The sequence below is a fragment of the Rattus norvegicus genome, chromosome 17 (genome assembly GCF_021556685.1).
Source record: "Rattus norvegicus strain SHRSP/BbbUtx chromosome 17, alternate assembly SHRSP_T2T, whole genome shotgun sequence".
Classification (NCBI taxonomy): Eukaryota; Metazoa; Chordata; class Mammalia; order Rodentia; family Muridae; genus Rattus; species Rattus norvegicus.
The window spans coordinates 15096057-15118279 of NC_141550.1; the positions used below are offsets into that span (position 1 = coordinate 15096057).

General features: G+C 40.0%; 2 protein-coding genes across 3 annotated transcripts in view; one reads left to right on the plus strand and one right to left on the minus strand.

Moving 5' to 3' along the window:
- Ecm2 (extracellular matrix protein 2) overlaps positions 1-1596 on the minus strand; it is a 32596-nt gene extending 31000 nt beyond the window's left edge. Inside the window, 1 exon segment of one of the 2 annotated variants that reach the window (NM_001427107.1) lies at positions 1451-1596. The gene's annotated coding sequence lies outside the window, so the exon portion shown is untranslated. 2 annotated transcript variants of the gene reach the window in all.
- The window catches only part of Cenpp (centromere protein P), a 175462-nt gene that overhangs the window by 137016 nt on the left and 16223 nt on the right, over positions 1-22223 (plus strand).

A 22223-nucleotide genomic window follows, 5' to 3' on the forward strand; every position in this document is an offset into this window, starting at 1 on the left:
GTGTTGCTAACATACCTTCTGTTTTCTAGGAACTTGAGAGACAAGAAGGCACAATGTGTATTTGGCTTCCCCTCTTGAATCTCAGTAGTTCTTTTTGTAGCTTCATCTGCTAAAATCAGGCTTTACCTGGTTTCACCCAAGTGGACTTGTCCTCAAGCCATCTGAACTCAGCAGCTAACAGCCTCAGGGATGTCTTTATGTGAAGTCCACCATCAAACTTGCTCAGGATATTTGTATAAATACTCCAGTCATTTGAAAATCATTACTGTAGGTCATTAAAATTAAGTTATGTTTAAACATTTGATGCCCTGCTTTAGTTTCAGAAGAACTAGTCTACAGAATGTAAAGGAGCAAGGCTATTGGCACCTAAAGTCAGTCACCTCTTATAATGAAGTCATGTAGAAGAGCAGGAGCAGTGGCAGCCATGAAAATGTAAGCTGAAGGGCAGGTGACACGGGATTTGTGAAGTAGGACAGAGGGCCCTGATGGACATGTAACACTGATGTTCTGCATCATGTACACATGTACACTGACTTGTTTGTTTGTTGTGACAGTTATGTGTGTAGTAGCTGAGGGTCATGAAAGCTCTCATTCTGGACCTCATAACTCTAGATAATCTCCAGGGGTCTCCCATGAAGGTGAATGCGGCATCCCTGGGCCTCCTATAATCGTCCGCTTGCCCAAGTGTCCCTATTCAAATGAACCTATTTCTGTCTAATTTAGAGATCTAAATAGATTTGTACAGAAGTAAATTGGCAGAGATGTCTTAATTTTAACAAAACCAGGATCTAGTTTAAATAAAATTTAAGAAATGACCCTCAATTCTGATTGATATTCAGTGGTTTATAGAATTTTGCATTTTGTTTAATATTTAATAAGCAACTTTATAATTATGTCTAGATACTCTAATCACAATGTCATTTTCATCAAGTAATGTTTTTGTTTTTTTGATCTTTGATATTTGTCCAGATATTGAATATCCTCTATAAACTTTGATTAACTTATTTTCTCCATTAAAATTTTTCATCACTTGTCTTAAGAAAACTTTAGAGGTATCCATAATTTTTAATATATCTTCAAAGTCATAAGTTATCATCTTTCATGTTACCACCAGACTTAAAATGGAAAATGCTTTTAACTGAACACGTATTTTCCTTTAGAACTTAAGGACTGAGAACATTAAAGTTTCTAGTCAGTTGATACTTCTACTCGTCACATAATTCTATCTAAACATATGACAATAGTTCATAATTCCTTAACATTTGAACTACTGGGAAATGATCATCCTGCAAAGAAACAATTACACAAAATAAAGCATACTTTTAACTTTTCAGTCTGTTAGTACAGAGTTAATTTTCTTAAAGATTAAACATATTTGCACACAAAATACTCAGATATTAAAGCCATGCCACATACTTCAGTAGAAACTTAAAATTTAAAACATGTTTACCTGGAAATCTAAACTAAGTAGCTTTGCTTGGTGTCATTTAAGTCTCCCGCTGAAAGTGAAACAAAACCAGAACTTTCTTTAAAAACAAAGAAGAGAAGGGAATGTTGAAAGTGTTAGCTGACTTCTTAGTAAAATCTAAAAGAACTGATTCCCTTGGGATAAACGCCTTTCAGTTCTTTGTGTGGAAAATCAGCCAAAGAAGTAACCAGGGAAAATGGTTACCAAGGGAAATTTTTTTTAATCACAGAAAAAGTGGAAAACATCAGCGGGAGTTGGGCGGGGTGGGGGTGGGGGACATTTCCTTTGCAGGCTGAAGAGGCGGAAGAAAAAAACCTGTGACTTTCATAGGCTATTTATTTACATAAAATATTGCAGGATTATTGACGTTCAAACAAGCCAGCATACCACTAGAGATTTGTCAGGACTATAGGGGTGGTATTCTCATCACTAAAGGCTGTATGCGTCTCCAATCCTGTTTAAATTGGATTAAATTTGTCTGTATTAAAGAAACAAAAGCTAGTTACATATTTATACCATTAGATTATATAATTTCAGTAACTGGTTGGCAGTACACGCCTATAAATCACAACACTTGGGAGGTAGAACACTGGGAGTTTTAAGATCATTCTGGGCTACATATGGACTTAGATCTAGCATAGGCTACATAAGACCCAGTCTACAAAAACAATTATTGATTTCACATATGAAATACATATATCCATATCTCTGGCTGACCTGGGACTCATTATGCAAAACCAGGCTGCATAGAACTCACAAGGATCTGCCTGCCTCCATCTCCAGTCCTAGGATTAAAGGCGTGCACCTTTACACCTAGGGTGTGTGTGCGTACACACTTAAGTTATAAGGGAGCAACAAGCCTCCTCATTACCAGTTATTCTAGCAAATTAGGTCTGTGCTTTGGCCTCCTGTTTTTTTAACTCCCCATAAGCAAGTTAGAAACTGACCCAACACTGCAGGCTGCTTAAGTTAACTCTGTGGAAGAACCAGGTGAGTATTCAGCACAGTAGATAACAGCCAACTGCTATCAAGACACATAAATTTGACATTTAGAAATAATAAAGAAAAACACTTAACATACTCGCAGATAATGATAAATCATAAGTGACTTATATAGTGAGTGATACTGGCCTCTGCATATCAAATCTAGAAACAAAATTATGAATAAATGCCTTTATATTTTTGAAAGGAAATTTATTTTTTCAGTCAAAAATTCATTACGAAAAGAAAAAGTAATTCAGCTGACCAATGGACCAAAAAAAAAAAAAAAAACCCAAAAAGCATTAAATTAGAAGTTCAGAGACTACAAAATACTAGTGATTGATGAAAGGCAGGAAGCAGTTTTTCAACATCAATAATGATCAAGAAGTATTCACTAAAATGTGTACTATCACCCCTAGTGTGAAATGCTGAGACAACATAGAGGTGGAATATGAACATTATTATTCTCAGAAATAATTCCAAATAATTCTCACATACTTAGCAGTCATCAGTCACAGCCTGATTAGAGCATGCTGTTGTGTTGGAGGGAAACTGTGTTCGTGGCATGCTGTATGACAAACAGAGACAGTTCTACTGAGGACAACTAGCCAATAAAGAACAGGGCCGTGTACCCAGGAGTCACCTCAAGAAATCCGTTATAAGAACATCTTTCTGTGCAGAGATGAGCCTTCAGGGTAGTATTTTGAAGCACTCTTAACTAAGGACTTCATTAGAATAAAAAGTAACCTAATTGTATATTTAGAACAATGAACTGCAAAGCTCTTTGGAAACTAAAGTAACCCCATTAAGATTGGCATGTGAAGTTGTCTCAGATATACCAAGAGGAAAAAGGGAAATATTCAAAACAATATATCAATATATGCATTATCTTTTGTGGGATATGTGTGTGTGTGTGTGTGTGTGTGTGTGTGTGTGTGTGTGTGTGTAATTCAGCATCTTTTCAAAGAGTAGATTAAGAGGGATAAACAAAAACTATTAATAGTTATCGCTGGGTGATGAAATTACAGAGACAATTTTTCTAAATAATTCATTTTCACAGTGTTTTGCACTTTTTTATAACCAGATGAGAAAAGAATAACTATAAAAGCACACTATAAATAAGCAAAAACTTATTTTTTAAAAAGAAATTGTATGTGTGTGTGTGTGTATGTATGTATGTATGTGTTGCCTGCATGTATGTCTGTCTACCATGTTCACTCAGTGCCCACAGAAGAGAGGACATCATATCCCCTGGAACTGGAGTTATGGACAGTTGCAAGCCACTCCAAGAGGACTAGGAAACTGAACCCTGGTCCTCTGCAAGAACAGCCAGTGTTCTTAATGATTGAGACATGTTTCTGACTCCTTTCACAAAAGTAACTCTTTAGTGGAATAAAGTAATAATAATAACTATCATTCTAAGATTGACATGGTTGGAAAAGAGACAGTTGTAAGATTTCTGAGGTCACTTCTTTGCAAGTTTTATGGTTAAATGGATGAGGTCTTTTTCAGAAACTATTTTAACCACACTAGGACACGGAAAATGGTACTGCTACAGTTTTTCCTTCTCTCTTATTATTGTGGGCATAATTATATCCTAAGACTTGGCTATCATAGTGCTCTGAAGGAGTATAGTAGTTATTTGCCACTGAAGACTATGCAGAGAGTGACCAGCACCCATGATAGGAGGGAGCCTTCAGACCTTTCTTTTACTTACCAATGAAGTCTCTTAGACTGCTCGGTGTTTATTGTCAACACAAACTAGAGTTACCTGGAAACGGTGGACATCAGTTGAAGAATTGCTTTTGTAAGACTGGTCTGTGGGCATGTCTTTGGGAAATTGTCTGAGTAGTGACAGTGACTACTGTGAGGGGGCCCAGCTCACTGTGGACACTGCCATCCTGGACTGTATAACAAAGCAAGTCAGTAGTTTTCCTATATGGTTTCTACCTCTGCTCATGCTTGAGTTTTTGTCCTGATTCCCTCAGTGATAGATTGTATCCTGGAAACATTCAATGAAATAAACCATACTCCCTAAGTTACTCTTAATGTTTATAACAGCAACAGAAAGCAAACTAGAACAGAAATTAGTACCAGAAGTGGGGTGCTGGTTTGATAGGCCTGACCATGTTATTTGGAGGGTGTCTTAGTTAGATTTTACTGCTGTAAGCAGACACCATGACCAAGGTAAGTCTTATAAAGGACAACATTTAATTGGGGCTGGCTTACAGGTTCAGAGGTTCAGTCCATTATCATCAAGGTGGGAGCATGGCAACATCCAGGCAGGCATGGTGCAGACAGAGATGAGAGTCTACATCTTCATTTGTGAAGGCTGCTAATCAAAGCCAGTCTTCCAGGCAGCTAGGATGAAGCTCTTACCCACACCCGAAATGACACACCTATTCCAACAGGGCCACACCTTCTAATAGTGCCACTCCCTGGGTTGAGCATATACAGACCATCACACTTCACTTCCTGGCTCCCATAGGCTTGTTCAAACATATGAATCAATGGGGACCACACCTAAACATAATATAATGCAAAATACATGTAGTCCAACTTCCAGAGTTCCTATAGTCTATAGCAGTTTCAACAGTGTTAAAAGTTCAAAGTTCAAGGTCTCTTCTGAGATTCATCTAATCACTTAACTGTAATCCCCAAAGTGAGAAACCAGCTGGATAAACCCTAAACTCTGCATCTCCATGTCTGATAGCATAGCGGTATTCAGATCTATAACTCCCTTTTCAACTTTGTTGACTGCATCAGAGGAGGTGCAGGGTGAAAATTGAAAAGATTTTGAAACTGAAATCCAGAAAAGCTATTGAGTGCTGAGAGCTTAATGAACTGTTTCTTGGGAGTTTGAAAGATAATACAGAGAGAAATGCTGACAATGGGGACTCATTGTGAGGTTTCAAAGGAAAGAAAAAAAATCTTGCAGGAATGTTCATATGATAAATAGTTCAAGGAGCTGTAGTTGCTATTTAACTGTGATTACCAAGAAGTGAATACTCCTGAAGTAAAGCCTTCTGTGCTTTACTAAGAAACAGATTGCTGGTTAGATGAGGCTGAAACTTATATGGTTTATAATAGGAAAACACCACTGAGGTGAAAGCTTCTGGAAAGTATTTCCTTACGGTCAGAATACAAAAGCCATGGTCCAATGGGAAGCCAAGGCTGTACATCAAACCTGGCAGCAGAATTTGCCAATAATATTTGAGGGTCTCCCACTTGATACTGGTTTTGAAAGTAATTCTGGCATGAAAGGGTCATGGAGAGAAGCTGAAGCTTGACACTGGATGGCAGGGTCACTCAAGTCACCAAAGGGAAACCAAAAGAGGCCAATGGTGAAGGCACGGTCTCAGTTTTGCAGTGAAGACCCCAATTTTCTGGATGCCAGGACTGTGAGATCTACCAAGGACAGCAGCATGTATGGAATGGAGTTGGTCTGGGCCTACAAGATAAGCTATGTGTCCTGTGGGATGGCAAAGCTAGAGAAGCGAGTGGATAGACCCAAACCTTTTGTGGCCAGAACATGATGAGTGACTCCCAGATGGCTAACACAGTACTACAGGATTTAAAATATACTGATAGACTTTGGTTTTCCTTATGTGTGATTATTTTTATTCCCTAATTCTTCTCTTTTGTATTAAAGAAGTTTTTTTCTTCCAGAAACCCACAGTTAAACATAAGAGTGAGACTTTTCAAGTTGTACATTATTTTATATTATAATATTAATATCAGTTGTTGATGACAAACAAAAGATAGGGATTAAGGTGATGTGTTTAGGTGCAAGTTGACAGAGAGTGGGGTCTGCTTGTTAGATTCAGCAGTCAACTTGACAAAGCCCAGAGTTATCTGAGGAAGTCGTGATCAGATTGGCCTGTGAGTATGTCTGTGTGGCATTTTCTGTTGTTGTTGTATTTCTAGAGGAAACCTTATTAACTGAGAGAGTGAACATGACATATTAGTGAGTGACGGAAAGAATTACAAATATTAATGCTTCGTAGATGTGTGAGTAGATATGAAAGCTGACATATCTAAAATTAACCAAAGTTTTATTGAGATTTTATAGATTGTTATTTTATTTATAATCACTTCTTATACTTCCTGAATATTTATATTTCTACTCAGAAAAATAAGGCTATTTTTGTTTTACACACACCAAATAAAATGGAAAGAGCTCCTTAAATAATAACCATACTCTGATCACCTAACTTTTCCATCAATCCCTTTAACTCCTAATTTAATATTTTATACTACTGTTTGTTAATAAGGCAGTATGCTCTAGAATGTATTTGATTTCTTCATCTCTGCAGTTTTCTCCCTTTCGGCTCCTCCCTTTCCCTCCCCTACTCCTTTCACATTCTGATTGTCCTTTCTTCCTTCCTTACTTCCTTTCCCCCTTCCTTCCTTCCCTCCTACTTTTCTCTCTCTCTTCTTTTCTTTCTTTCTAATTAATTACAACATTTCCTTTGTCTAACTGCTCCATGCCCCTTCAAATTCCTGGCATCGTGTGTGTGTGTGTGTGTCTGTGTGTGTGTATGTTATCTGATTCTCAGCATTCCTTAGTCGTCTATAATTATTTGTATACTGTGAAAGCCACATCAGCTTTCTGGAGGTTTCCCTCATCCATATTAGCATGTTTATTAGTGTCATCATTGTTCAGATTATATTTGGTCAAACATGTTTGTAAAGGAATTTTAATCTAGCAACATGGCTGCTCTGGCAAGGGATCACATCCAAAGACCTTCTTTGTCTTCGTGATCTTACTGGAATAACACACCTTTAATCCTGGGTAGAATACAGACATGCTTTTAGTACATACCTTTCATCACAAACAGTGAAGGAGAACTTAGTTTGTAGAAGGAAGCAGCCATATTTGAAAGTGATGTCTAATTGAGTGGTAGACAAAGACAGAGAAAGACTTGACAAAATGAGCAGAGAAAGTATAGGCCAACTCTCAGAACAAATAGGAAAGAGAGAGGCTACTTTAGAACAGCACAAAGTGAGTTAGGAGTGGAGGGCAGTTTAGTAAGTGCAGTTCAGCTGAGTGCAGGCAATGCTGTGGATTCAGAAAAGTTCAGGTCAGTACAGTTCTATGCAGTTCAGTCAGTGCAATTCAGAGGCCATTTTTACCAAGCACAGCAATTCAGTGAGAACCTGAGAGAATTGAGTTTGAGTCAGTCAGCTTGGAGAGGAGTTTTGAACCAAAACAGCTTAGTTGAACCAGCCAGCCAGAGTTCAGAAAGAACTAGAAAGGATAAGCTCAAGTAAGCCTCCAAAACAACAGTTACATCCGGCAAATAAAAGTTACTTATGCACGTGTTTCTGAGATATTGGGGTGACATTCTAAGAGACACAATCTGACAGCGAACTCCCTGGTTCTTTGAATATTACAGTTTTCCTGTCCCCTCTTCCACCAAGACCCCAGAGCCTTGGGTGTAGGAACTGTACTGTAGACGCATCAGTGTGGAGTGTGCTCCACAACTCTGCATTTTGGTCAGTTGTGGTTTTCTATTATGGCCTCCATCTATTGCAGAGAGAAGGAAACTCCCCTCTACAGAGTTGAAAAGAACACATATCTATGAGTGAGTATAAGGACAGATATTTAGAATGTAAGTTGTCAATTGTAGATTCTCCTCCAATGTTCACAGCTTTACTAGTCCTAAGATAGTTGTCTAGATTTCCAGGATCAGGTAGATTTCTCTCTGTTGAGCATGACTTAAGTCCAATTAGACAGCTGTTGGTTACTACTAAGATATGTGTGTCATGACTGCATGCACTTCCAGGGTTATCATTGCTAGTCATGATTATGGTTCATGGGTGTCATGGCTGGGTAGAAGTACTGGTTGCTTTCCTCTTTGGAAAGTTTTGCACAGCTTCTACAGCCATAAAAGTTTAATCTCCATGGGGCTGGGGATTTAGCTCAGTGGTAGAGCGCTTGCCTAGTAAGCACAAGGCCCTGGGTTCGGTCCCCAGCTCCGGAAAAAAAAAGTTTAATCTCCAAGGAAAAGGCTTTTAGACCAGTTCTAGCTCAGAGGCTATGAGTTCAAACTGCATGATATCTTCAGCAATAGGGACTTCCCTTCTACCTCTGAGGGGCGATGAATAGCAATAGCCTATAATGTTTTAGGAGTCTTGGATGGCCCTGACCAACAACTCAAAAAGGGGCATACCTGTGTTGGGATTTTTGTTAGATGATCTGTTACCCTTGCAAACAACATTGTCAGCCCAAATGGGAACTTTTTTACTGAGAGAATTTATATTTGTATCAACTTCTATGTATTTTTGGAAGTTAATAATATTATTACTTATGACTTTTTCACATATTCTTAATGTTATTTTACCTTTTTTTGTATTTATTTCTCTCCTCCCTCACTAATAAACCCCCAGTTTCCCATGTCTCCCTTTAGATAACTTGTCCCTTGCTATTTCTTCCCTCTCTATATTGTTTCTCCTCAAAATGATCCCATTTTGTTTTCCTGCTTTCTGAAGTTATTCACATTCACGTAGGTCATCTCAAGACTGGGAGTTAGAAACATCAGATGAGAGAGAACATACAATATATGTCTTTCTGGGTCTGAGTTACCTCACTCAATATGATCCTTTCTAGGTTCATCCATTTAGAAATGATAAATTCAGCAATATGGCACTCTATAGAATCAACTTACACAATCAGTAGTTTTTCTATGCACTAATAACAGGCAACCAAAGAGATATTCACAAAAGCCTCAAAGAAAATAAAATTATCTAGGAATAAGCCTAACTAAGGGTGTGAAGGATGTTTACAATGAAAACGTTAAACCTTTAAAGAAAGGTAAAGAATGATACTAGAAAATGTAAAGACATCCCATGCTCATCGATTGGTGGAATTAGTATAAAAATGGCCATTTTACTAAAAGCCATTTACAAAGTCAATGCAATACCAATCAAATTCTCCACCTGCTTCACAAAAACAGAAAAAGCATCCTAAATTTATATGGATTCACAAAAGGCTCCATCCAGATAGGCAGGACAATCATGAGCAAAAAGAACAATGCTAAAAGGATTAGCAATCCAGATGCCAACAAATATTGCAAAGCCATTGTAACAAGACAGTATGGGATTGGCACAGAAACAGATATGGAGGCCAGCGGAACAAACCAAGAACTGCAACATGAGGATGCATAACTCCAGCCATTTGGTATTTGACAGTGATGCCAAAAGCATATAGTAGAAAAAAGAAAGCATCTTCAACAAATGATGCTGGGATAACTGAATGTCCATATGCAGAAGAACGGAAGTTGACCTGTGTCTATCATAGTGGTTCTCAACCCTTTCACAGGGGTTACCTAAGATCACTGGAAAACACTGATATTTACATTATAATTCATAACAGCAGCAAAATTACAGTTATTAAGTAGCAGTGGAAACAGTTTTATGGTTGGAGTCATCACAACATGAGAAAGGGTCGCAGCATTAACTAACTCCAAATAGTTCAAAAAACTAAATGTGAAATTTGAAGCACGGAATCTGCTGGGGGAAACAAGAAGTTCTCTACATGATACAGGTATAAGAAAAGACTTTCTAAATAGGACTCCATTTGCCCAAGAATTAAGGCCAACAGCTGAACAAGTGGTTTGTCAGAATCCATCTGACAGAGGATTATTATCCATAATACATAAAGAACTCAAAAATTAGAGTAAAAAAACCCATAAAACATTCATTTTTTTAAAAGGGGACTTAAACAGAATATTCTCAAGAGAAAGAAAAAATTGCTAAGAAATGTCTCAGAAAATATTTCTTTTCTCTAGAATTAGAGAAGTGTGAATCAAAACAACCCTGGGGTTTTATCTTATCTCAGCCAAAATGACAAAAATCACCAAAACCAATGCTGGAAGGGAATTCTGGAGTCAGAGGCCCTCATTCCCTATGGATGGAATTGCAGAGTGGTGTAGCCACTGCGGAAATCATTGTGAAGAATGCGCAAAAATGCTACAATTAAATCTACCATATGACTCAGTTTTTATTTCAAGTGTCTGGGTGTTTTGTCTGCATGTGTGTATGTGCACCATATGTGTTTATGCAGTGCCACAGAGGCCAGAAGAGGAGGTCAGAGTCCCTGGAACTGGAGTTAGAGATGTAAGCTTTCCAGTGGGCGCTGAGGTTCAAATACAGATGCTCTGGGAAAACAGCTGGTACTCATAGCTGCCACCATCTGTGCCCGGAGTATTGGTGCTCCTCAGACCCACTCTTAGCCCTATTCCTGTGAGAGGCCTACGGAGACAGCCTAGATCAGTCAGATCCTAGAACCACCCCCCACCACACACACACACACACACACACACACACACACACACACACACACACACACACACACGTACAACAGAAGAAAAGTACATTTGCTACTTGTAGTCTAATTTTCTTCCTTTTTAACCATATTAGGCCCCTTTTCTTTTTTCTTTTCTTTTCTTTTTTTTTTTTTTTCTGGAACTGAGGACTGAACCCAGGGCCTTGCACTTGCTAGGCAAGCACTCTACCACTGAGCTAAATCCCCAACCCCTCTCTTGCTAGAAGAGTACATTTAAAGTAAAAATATAATTTATGTTGTGTAGCATTTTAAATTTTATACATTTATTTACTCATTCATTTTGGTTTTCTGAGACAAGGTCTTATGTAGCCGGGCTAACTTCAAACTCACTGTTACCAGAGCTTAGAAACATAGATGTGTCCCACTTTTAAAGTAACCCAGCCAGGCATAGTGGCGTACCCTTTAATCACAGCACTCAGAAGGCAGAGGCAGGCAGATCTCTGTGAGTTTGTAGCCAGACTAGTCTATGTAGTAAGTCTGAGGACAGTCAAGGCTACAAAGAGATTGAATCTCAAAAACAAATAAATAGGTAAGTACATGAGAATAGACATTTTTAATAAGTTCATTGGCAGAACCGGGTACTTGGCTGATCCTTGTCGCAGCACACGACAGACAGGTGGAGACCCAGAGCATAACAGAAGGAGACCACATACGTGAGAACCTCCTGAACACTAGCCTGCTTTTTCCTAAGCAGTGAACACATGACTTCAGTAAATCCTAAACCTTGTTATATAGAACAAAACTAAGGTGTCACAGAAGCAAAATGAGGAAAGGGAATGGGGTTAAACTACCTAGTGTAGTTAAATGGAAAAATGACAACAGCTCCGATCTAGTCTGGTTCATGTTTCTTACAACATTCAAGGCCACATCACCTGCCAAGGTTTCCTTCCTCAGCGGCCATCGGAAGGCATGAGAACAGACAGACAGCCACTATCATCATGTCACAGAACTCCTTAAATGCTAGCTAGCAAAGGTCGGTTTCTCACTGCCGGGACAGAGATGTGACAACAGGTAACTGCAGTCAGGTCCTGAGTCCCACCTAAGCCTAACTATATACTAAATCCAGATGAGCATCATGTCCTTTCTGGCACTCAAATGACTGGTCTTTAATGCAAGGCCATCAGAGACTTCTTAGGTTGTTTCTCTCAGGACTTAGAGGGTGTGGTGTTTCTGTTTCCCTTGGAAAACAGGCAGCTTGAAGCATTCAGAATTGTTATTTTCCCTGTAATTTCCCTCCTGTAATCCCTGAAACCCAAGCTTAGTGAGGGCCTGGTGAGAGAGTTACACATATGGTAGTGTGAGCATTGTTGGGAATAGGGATTCTTTTCCACTGATACACTGTCTGAAGGAGATGGCTATAAACCAGGGCGACCACAATATTTACAAAGGTATGTAATGAAAAAAGAAGACTTTGGCAACTAATGTAACTCCATCACTCTTGGGGAGGATAAAGAGACATTCACTTGAGGTTTAATAAATCAAAATATAGTGTGTTTGTCCACAGCTTCACTTTTTCCCATTACTGGTGGGTGATGTCATCATCTTCATTTCCCTTAGAATCTGTTTGTGTCCAGGAAAAGAAAAGATTAATGTTAACTGCAGTTATTATCATGTAATCTTATTTTGTGGTGAATTTTAGTTTTCATTTTGCCACCTATGTAGAGGTTTTTTTTAAGATTTATCTTTGTGTATGTGTGTGTCTGTCTGTCTATCTGTGTGTCTGTGTTGTCATATGAGGGTTTGTGCACATGAGTGCAGCAGAGAGGCTGAGGCATCAGATCCTTGGAACTAAAGTCAGAAGAAGTTGTAAGCACCTAGTGTGGAGGCTGAGGATCAACCAGGCCATCTCTCCAGCCCTTATTTCTACTTCCCTTGTCTCCTTGTGTTAGTGGCCACATCCATTGCCTTATGCATGGTAAGCAAAAGTAGTACCAAGAAACTAATCCTCTTACCTCTTACTCTAGGAGGTTTTCAGTTGATTTTATTTTTCTCAAATTAAGCTCTGAATTTTTTTTTTTTTTTTTTTTTTTTTTTTTTTTTTTTTTTTTTTTTTTTTAGCACTAGAGATCAAACTCCTTCATCTTGCAAGGCAAGTGGTCTACTCCAGAGTACATCCCTGGCCACTGAATACTGATCTTAAAAAGGATAAAGCTAAGCTACTCTGTTTGGCTGGGTAATGTGGCTTCTAGAAGCTGCGTTTTATTAAATAAAGCTCCTTATGCCAGTACAGCACACCTTCTTATGCAGTACTGGTCAGGCGGGGCCCAGAGGCCCTTAAGACAATGGAGGCCAGTGCCACCAGAGCTAGAGGATAAGATCCTGTTATTGAAGACATAAGGCATTTTGATTGCAAGACCAAAACAAGCTGACAAGGAACTAGAAGCATCCTTCCTGAAACTATTTTTCACAGTGCCAGAAAGTGCTGTGCAGACCTGGAGGAGAAAAAGCATTCATTTGTCTTATCCATCTGTGACCCCCAGGCAATATGTGCCTTCTAGTATAATAATGCCATGACCATTACAGGCGTAACCAACCACTTTATGATTAGATCTGAGGCCTACTCCTTAGAAGGAGTTCATACCTGATACTGTAAACTTGGCCAACTCCCATGGCTGCAGAGATCAGAGGAAACCAGCTACTATTGTTAATGGTCATGGTGTCAGACTACCTTCTAATTATTAATGTTTATACCTACAGATTGGTGCTGCTTTAAGCTTTAGTCAGAGAATCTTCTGTTTGTAGTGGGTAACAGTTAATGCAGTCACTGTTCTGAGAATAAGGGACTATTTAATTATGCACCCTTCAACACATCACTTAATTTCCAAAACTCAGGGAACATTGTGGAAGACGAATGCAAAAATCAAAAAGTTTTCCCAAATCACACAAAATAAAATTTAGTATTGCTGAGAAATATATAAATAACTAAAACACTATTCACAACAGTACTGAGATAGTATTAAAATTGTAGTACTTTACGATCCTTTGCTCTCCTATACCTGCATTTCTCTGCCAAAGTGGTGTTTTAGCATCACTACTCACAGAGCAACATCTACCTTGTTCAAAGCAAATAAGTGGAGCTAGGGCTTTGTCATCAAAACCTGAACAATGCAAAGTTCCTACGACAGTTGATTAGTTAATATGGTCTGGTAAAGTATTAGGGCAATGACTACCTCTAGCAGTGTGATTATGTTAGGATTTAGCCCTACAGGAAGTTCATCCTTAGGATGCCCAGTGACCTTGTTTCAGTCCCTAGCACCTCAAAACAAAACACAACCAGTGTCTGCAGTTGTCAGAAAGTGACAATGTTGAGCAGTATTCAATCCAGAATATTCTCCTTCAAAAATTCCATTCTTGTACTATTTAATGTCCTTACTCTGCTGTGTCTGACTGCTGAATATCCTTTGCTTCCTCCTCACCATCATCCTCCTCCTGATTCTCCTGCTGTTGTTGTGGATGATGATGACGGTTATGATATAACAATGACAACAATTTTGGGAATGGAGATTCAAATACAAGAGGGAAACAGCAGAATCATATATGACAGGCTTTGGAGATAACATTGAAACTTAAGTGCTGTACCAAAACATTACATGGGAAGAAGGTAACTGGGTCTGCATTTGTAAATGGCCACCATGATTGTGCTGTGCTTTATAAGACAAGTGGAAGGAGCCAATCTAGAAGCAAAGCACCACTAAGAAACTTGTGGCAATCAGGCAGTGGTGGTGCACTTGCACTCAGGAGACAGACAGAGGCAGCTGGATCTCTTGAGTTCAAGGCCAGCCTGGTCTATAGAGCAAGCTTTAGGACAGCCAGGACTATAGAGAGACCCTGTCTCAAAACACCAAAATAATAATAATAATAATAATAATAATAATAATAATAATAATAATAACTTTTTTGTTATCCAAGAAAGATTTCTTGAGGAGTTGAGTATATAAAATTAGTAAGAGGAATCAGGAATGTGAAGCTTAGTTCTTGGGCATACTCCAACTGCATTGTAAGACACTTATTTCCTGAGGCAACCTCAGGCTACCACAGTCAGCTCTGCAGATCATGTGATAACTAGTAATAAAGCCACAGAGTTGAATGAAGTCATAGACTACTGTGTATAATAAAGCTGAGAGGCAAAGTTTATTAAGAATTAGGGGAACAAAGGATTTTAAAACTTTCCAAATTAAGCACTTTCATGCATTGATGACAGGAATGTAAAATGATAGACTTTATTTAGGTCACCACCAGACCACTAAATGCTAAACCATTCTGCTTCTAGAGAGCCACCCTCACAGTTATGCACAGAAATACATCATCCTCTCATGTAGATGTTTGTTGTAGTGTATAAAGTACTGAAAACTAAGTACACGTAACCCAGGCAATGGCTGGAATTGTTACCTTCTAGATTATGTTAGAAGAACCACAGAATAAGAAGTACCAGGAATCAGTCTTCCCACTTAGATAACAGCTAGACTGACAGAATCTGTCTGATGCAACTGTTGTGGAATTTTGGGGACTACTAAGGGCTTGCAGTGTCCCGGAGGAAGGCTAGGGTAGTGAATTGTGGTTAATTTGGTCAATTTCAGCTCTCAGCACAGTAGCTGCTAACCAGCTCTGGACCTAGCTCCATCTCTGATATCGGTAGCGTGTCCCTGGGGTAAACCAGTGTTCTCCTGTGTATTTCAGGAGGCTGCTATCTGATCATAGCGGTTCAGAGGCAGGAACCATCATCTACCTTGGGTTTCTATTGCTGCAGTGAAACACCATGACCAAAAGGCAAGTTGGGAAGGAAAGATGTATTCAGCTTACACTTCTCCCCTGTAGTTGATTATCGAAGGAAGTCAGGACAGGAACCCAAACAGGGCAGGAACCTGGAGGCAGGAGCTGATGCAGACAGTGAAGCAGTGCTGTTCAACTAGCTTGCTCCCCCATGATGGCTCAGCTTGCTTTCTTATGTAAGAGTCACCCACAGTGGGCTGGAGCCTTCCTCCTCAATCACTAAATTAAGAAAGTCAACCTAAAACTCTCCAGCACATTGCCCCGCCCTTTCTTTTCCTGCTGAAGCCATACTCATATGCTCCTTTTTCTTGTTGTTCTTCATGTGAGAGGTAAATTAAAGACTGGGCCATTAACAAGTTACTGCAGACTCTAGGGAGATGGTTCAGTGGGTGCTGTGCTTACTACACAAGAATGAGGATGTAAGTTCAAATTCCAGTGTAAAAGAGCAGTGTGCACCTGTAACCCCAGCATTGAGGAATGGGAGGAGACTGGTGGACTGCTAGAGTTTGTTGGCTAGCCAGTCTAGCTGAAATAGTGAGTTCTGGGTTCAGTGAAAACCTAGTCTCAAAAGACAAAGATAGGGAATGAAAGAGACCTCTGGACTTGACCTCTGACCCACACAAGCATACACAGCTGCAAGCTCACCTGTACACACATCTGGACACATACCATACACAGCATATATGTATTTATCCACAAATAATTTTTTCAAATAAAGCTAACTGCAGTGATAAGCAGGGGTAAGAAAATAAATGAAAGAGATAAATATGATCCCTGTGCACTTATGCATGGGAGGAATGTTATAATGAAATCCTTTAAATTCTGTATAGTCATTGTATGATAATTTTTAAGTAACCCAATAAATAGATAGGGGAAAGTAGAAATTGACAGCCCAGGTTCCAAGAAAGGCGCTAATTCTGAGTAGAACTGAGAAGACATTAAGTTTGCAATTCAGACTGATCTTCGGCACAAATGAGAAAATAAATTAGAAAAATAAAGCATTTTTAAAATTTAATTAACCCTAGAGATAGGGAGAGATGCTGATTTCCATTATTAAGGGTCTTGTAGGATACTCTAAAGCAGGCCAGCATGCAGCATAGAAATCACAGGAGAAAAGAAAAGGAAGCAGAATGAGTATTTGAAGACGTAATAGCAGAACCTCCCCATAATTTATGCACATGAATATGAACATGCCTTGGACTGCATAACCAGTTCCATGTGAAAGACATTACAGAAATGTCATATTATTTCCTGGAAGGAAAAAGACTTTGGACAACTATGAAGAATGCTCGAATAATTAAAGTAAGATGTGAGAGAGGTCAGGGTCTTAGGAACAAAGCGTAGAAAGTAGGTGAGACCCAGCATGGCTACAGGGTAAGACCCCCCTCCCCCATCTCAAAAGCACAACTGTGAAACTCTAGAACTTGGCCACAGTCAAACAAGTAACTTGGACACTAATTGTCCATCCACAGTCTTTGTAGAAAGCTTAACTCTTCCTTTCCCATCCACACCCATTGTTGCTAAGAGAATTGGCTGCAATTCTCTTTGCTGAAAAATAGCAGAAACTATATTCCAGTAAGCCCAAGGAGTACATAAGAGGCCATAGTAGAGGAACACTGAAGAAATGTGCTTCTCTTATAGGTCTTGGAGAACTGCAGAAATTCCTGACGGTCTGGGACCAGGAATGGGAAGCTTTCATGTCGACATTGTCTGCAGATTCTCTATCCCACTTTCTGTCTAGGGTCTAGTGTTGTCTTATCCCTACACTCTTTGTAACATTGCTGCATTCTCTTTCACAAATGCTGTCTTTTGCAGAACAGCTTTTGCTGTGTTGGCAGACACATGACCCAGAGGAGCCATCTGTATCTTCAAGTCTGTATATCCACAACCCAGTGTCCCAGATGGGTGGTCAAGGAAAAGTTTATACTTTCTCCAAAAGACTCTGATTGGGCCAGGCCTCCATCCCTGGTCCTGTGCACTCTGATCTTTGGAGTCAAGTTCAAGTACAGGTCATGTAGATAATGCTGAGCAGTGGTGATATGGGGTTTTATGAAGTTAACTATAAATCCAGCAAAGACTATCTAGGTAAACTGTTGCCTTTATGACGAAAGGAAAGGTTCTTATTGAATAGAACGTTCTTGAGTAAACATCCTGAGGAGATCATCTTTATACTGTTGGGGTGTGTTTCACTGTTTAACCTAGAACCAGCTTTATTCCTATTAACCTGTCAGTGTGAGGACTTGATTTTTCTCTCTTTACCTGGTACATTTATTTACATCAGTGTCTTAGTTAGGGTTCTATTACTGTGAAAAGATACAATGACCAAGGCAACTCTCAGAAAGGCAAACACTTTCTTTTATTGGATATTTTCCTTATTTACATTTCAAATGTTATCCCCTTTTTCTGTTTCCCCTCTGGAAACCCCTCCATACCATTCCCCAACCCCTTGCCTCCATGAGGGTGTTCCCCCTACCAACCCACCCACTCGCTCCCATCTCCCTTCCCTTGCATTCCCCTGGGGCATCAAGCCTTCACAAGATCAAGGGCCTCTCCTCCTACTGATGCCCAACAAGGCCATCCTCTGCTACATATGCAGCTGGAACCATAGGTCTGTCCATGTGTACTTTCTTTGGTTGGTGTTTTAGTCCCTGGGAGCTCTGGTTGGTTGATATTGTTGTTCTTATGGGGTCGCAAACCCCTTCAGCTCCTTCATTCCTTTCTCTAATTCCTCCATTGGAGACTTTATTCTCAGTCCAATGGTTGGCTGCGAGCATCCACCTCTGGCAGAGCCTCTCAGGAGACAGCTCTATTAGGCTTCTGTCAGCATGCACTTCTTGGCATTGGCTATACTGTTTGGGTTTGGTGACTGCATGTGGACTAGATCACCAGGTGTGTCAGTCTCTGGATGTGTCAGTCTCTGCTCCAAACTTTGTCTCTGTGTTTCCTCCCTTGAGTATTTTGTTCCCTTTCTAAGAAGGACTGAAGCATCCACACTTTGGTCTTCCTTCTTCTTGAACTTCATGTAGTCTGTGGATTGTATCTTGGGTATTCTGAGCTTTGGGCTAATATCCACTTATCAGTGAGTGCAAACCATGTGTGTTCTTTTGTGATTGGGTTACCTCACTCAGGATATTTTCTAGTTCCAGACATTTGCCTAAGAATTTCATGAAGCCATTTTTTTAATAGCCGAGTAGTACTCAAGGCAAACATTTAATTGGGGCTGGCTTACAGGTTTAGAGGTTCAGTCCACATCATCAAGCCAGGAAGCATGGCAGCATGCAGGCAGGCATGGAGCTGAAGAATGAATGAGAATTTTTGCAGCAGAAACTGACTCTTCTGCACTGGGCCAAGCATCAAAGCCCATCCTCACAGTGGTGCACTTCCTCCAACAAGGCAACACGTCCTAATAGTGCCACTTTCCATGTTGCTAAGCATATTCAAACCACCACAACCAGTATCTGGAACTGATTACAAGAACCTTACACAGTTTTTAGCTCTATATCATGAGAATTTTTCTTTAATTATATGCAAGTGTTTTGTTTTTTATTTTGTTGACCCAGGGCGTCAGTATAGCTGTAGCTGCCCTGGAACTCAGACATCTGCCTGCCTCTCCTTCCCAAGGGCTGAAATTGAATTTGTGTGCACCAGTACAGCTATATACAAGCTTATAAGAGCAGAGTTTGATTTTATTCTTGGCAGTCTTTTTTTTTTTCTGAAATTATAGAGGTGCTTTTTCTTTGGAGGGTAGTTTAAAAGCATTGGCTATAGCATATTTACTGTTTGCACTAGTTAATTAGTTATAGCATATTTACTCTGCACTGGTTAATAGTTGTGTTTGCATTTAAAGTGACTAATTTCAAGCAGGCTTTAGTGAAACAAACAATATTTTCACTATGAAATCACCAGCATATGAGCTGCAGGAACTGTGCCATCATCTTTTTATGGTGGTATGCCATTTGGTGTGTATAATTCAGAACAGAAGTGAATTTTAAATGTTTACATGCTGAAAATAGCTTCCTTACTCCAGGAGGGGAGCATTAGCCATGGCCGAGCACTTGGCTGTGACCAAGAGCTGTCTTGCACCTGGTGCCTTCTTAGTTTGTCATCTTGACCCCTCATAAGCCCTGTGATGGTTTCATGCTGGGTCAGATGTGAATCAGGGTCTGATCACATCACTGTAGCTGCTTCTACTTCAAACTGTCTCAGGGCCTATGCCTGCTCCACCACAACCAGTATCAGCCCCACCTACTTCATGAGGTGCCATTCAGATGCTTATGATCTGTGTTGATGGCCATTTTGCCTGAACAGGACCCTGGAAATGTGTGTATTTGTGCCTGGAGGCACATACAGAGACCAGGAAGGCAGCCCTCCTCTATCACTTTTTGCCATATTCCTTTGAAATAAAATCTTTCCCAAGTCTAGAGATCATGGTTTTTGGTTTTGCTGTCAGCCAGGCAGCCCCAGTGAGCTCCATGTCTTCCTCACATGGCAGTGGAGTTGCAGGCAGGCACTAAAGACCATATCCAGCTTGTTATATGGAGACGGGGGCCACACTCAGGTCTACAAGCTTGTGGGCCCGGGCTACTATGCCCTTCACTGTTGAGCCAGCCACCTCTCCAGCCTCTACTCATGCTCTTTACCAATTCAACTAAACTCCCTTCGGCTTGATTTCCTTTAGCCTTTTCATCTATAAGTCAGTTGCAGTCATGAAGTTCACAAATTCAACAAAAGTTTCATAGGAAAAAATGGCACTACTAGAAAGGAACACATGAAAGAATTTTTTGTTACTTGAAAAAATAAGCCTCTATTAAGTGAAAATTATGGAGAATCTAGATAAAGTTACAAATAAAGTTGTCAAAGTGATTATAATAAGCAGAAAAGTTTTAGGAAAGTGGTATTTTGTTTTTTCATAATTAGAGAAGCATTGATATCTGCGTATTTTAAAAGGTAATTCAAATTTTAAAAATTAAGACAGAAATTAGTCACACAACAGTTTAAGGATAGTTAAATAAGAAAACTGCAAGATAAACTTGAGGAAACCCTAATCACAACAACCACCAAAGGAAGCCTCTGACGTCTTTCTACTGCTGTGGGCAGTCTTTGCTGGGCATCTGATGTACATGAAGCAACAACATTGATTTCTGCGTCTAGCTTCTTTTACTTGGAGTTGTGTCTGGGGTTTGTCCATATCGTAGTGGGTATGGGCACTTGGTTTCTTTTCATTGACCAGTAGAATTCTGGCTTTACCTGTCTAAGCACTCACCAGTTTAGTGAACTTGGGTTATTTTAAGTTGCCTGAAAAGAATAAATCTACCATGAACATTCTTATATACAGATATGCTTTGTTTTTTTTTTTCATAGTTAAGTTCCTAGGGGTGGAATTGCTGAGCTGCATGACGAATTCATGTTTATTGCTTATGAACATTATAAACTATTGCAGTGTCACAGAAAATGGCAGAGTAGGCCACCCCCAGATCACTTTCTCTCCTGAAATCACCATAAACTGCCAAATTCGACAGGTTAAACCCTGCTGAGACCTGGGATCAAATCTGAGACTTGCAGCAGCTGAGGAACACTGAATGGAGAGAGAGCTACTGACTTCAGAGGAAGTCATGGAGGTCCCTCCTGCCTGCATGTCTTCTTGCCCATGCTCTTGATGCAGCCCATGCTCTTGATGCAGCCCATGCTCTTGATGCAGCCCATGCTCTTGATGCAGCCCATGCTCTTGATGCAGCTTGCTGGAGTTAGGAGACAGATGTGAACATCTTTCCAATGCTATGTTTTATATTCTGACCTGCTTTGATGGGTCCCCAAAGGAGTAGTGCAGAACCTGATCTGCCCCCTAACTCCCCTCAGCTGTAGCAGCTTTCTGAGTCTCACTATACAGCTCTAGCTGTCCTGCAATTCAACGTGGAGAACAGTCCTCCTAACTCAGCCTCCCAAGAAGAATTACAGGCATGTGCCACCATGTCTGGGTGGCTACACTAGCTTTTAATTGTGGGGTCTTAATAAGTTTTTTTTTTCCTTTTTCTTTTTTTCAGAGCTGGGGACCGAACCTAGGGCCTTGCGCTTGCTAGGCAAGCGCTCTACCACTGAGCTAAATCCCCAACCCCAATAAGTTTTAAATAGTATATTTATCTGACAAACACAAACCACCGGTATCACCATCACCACCCCTCCCCCACCTTCACATTCCCCACAAGTGAGCAACACTTTAAGAACGTGCAGGCCTCAGGAGGCCTTGCTGTGCTTGAGTCCTTCATTGCTATGAGCTGTAACTAGGTAAGTGATTTCTCATGTCCATCTGTTACCATGCACGCTATGAGAACATCATTATCTCATCCTGTAGGGCACAAAAGACCCAAGTCCGTTTGCAGATGCCCCTGGGAGAACTTCGGGTAGTGACTGGACATTCTAAGGAGGTGCTGAGTAAGGTGTCATCTGCCGAGGTTCCCAGAGGTTCTGACTCTGCTAACATAACTGTAACTGCTTGTTCTAAACACTTTTTCTTTCGTCTTCAGACTCCAACTTTAGTTTCTCCTCTCTGTGTATTTTCCTGTATGGTAAAAAGCAGTAAAATATATCTACTTAGTCTTCAGAACTTGTAAATAAGGAATCTTATCCTGGTATACATATGTAATCAAGAATTGCGTT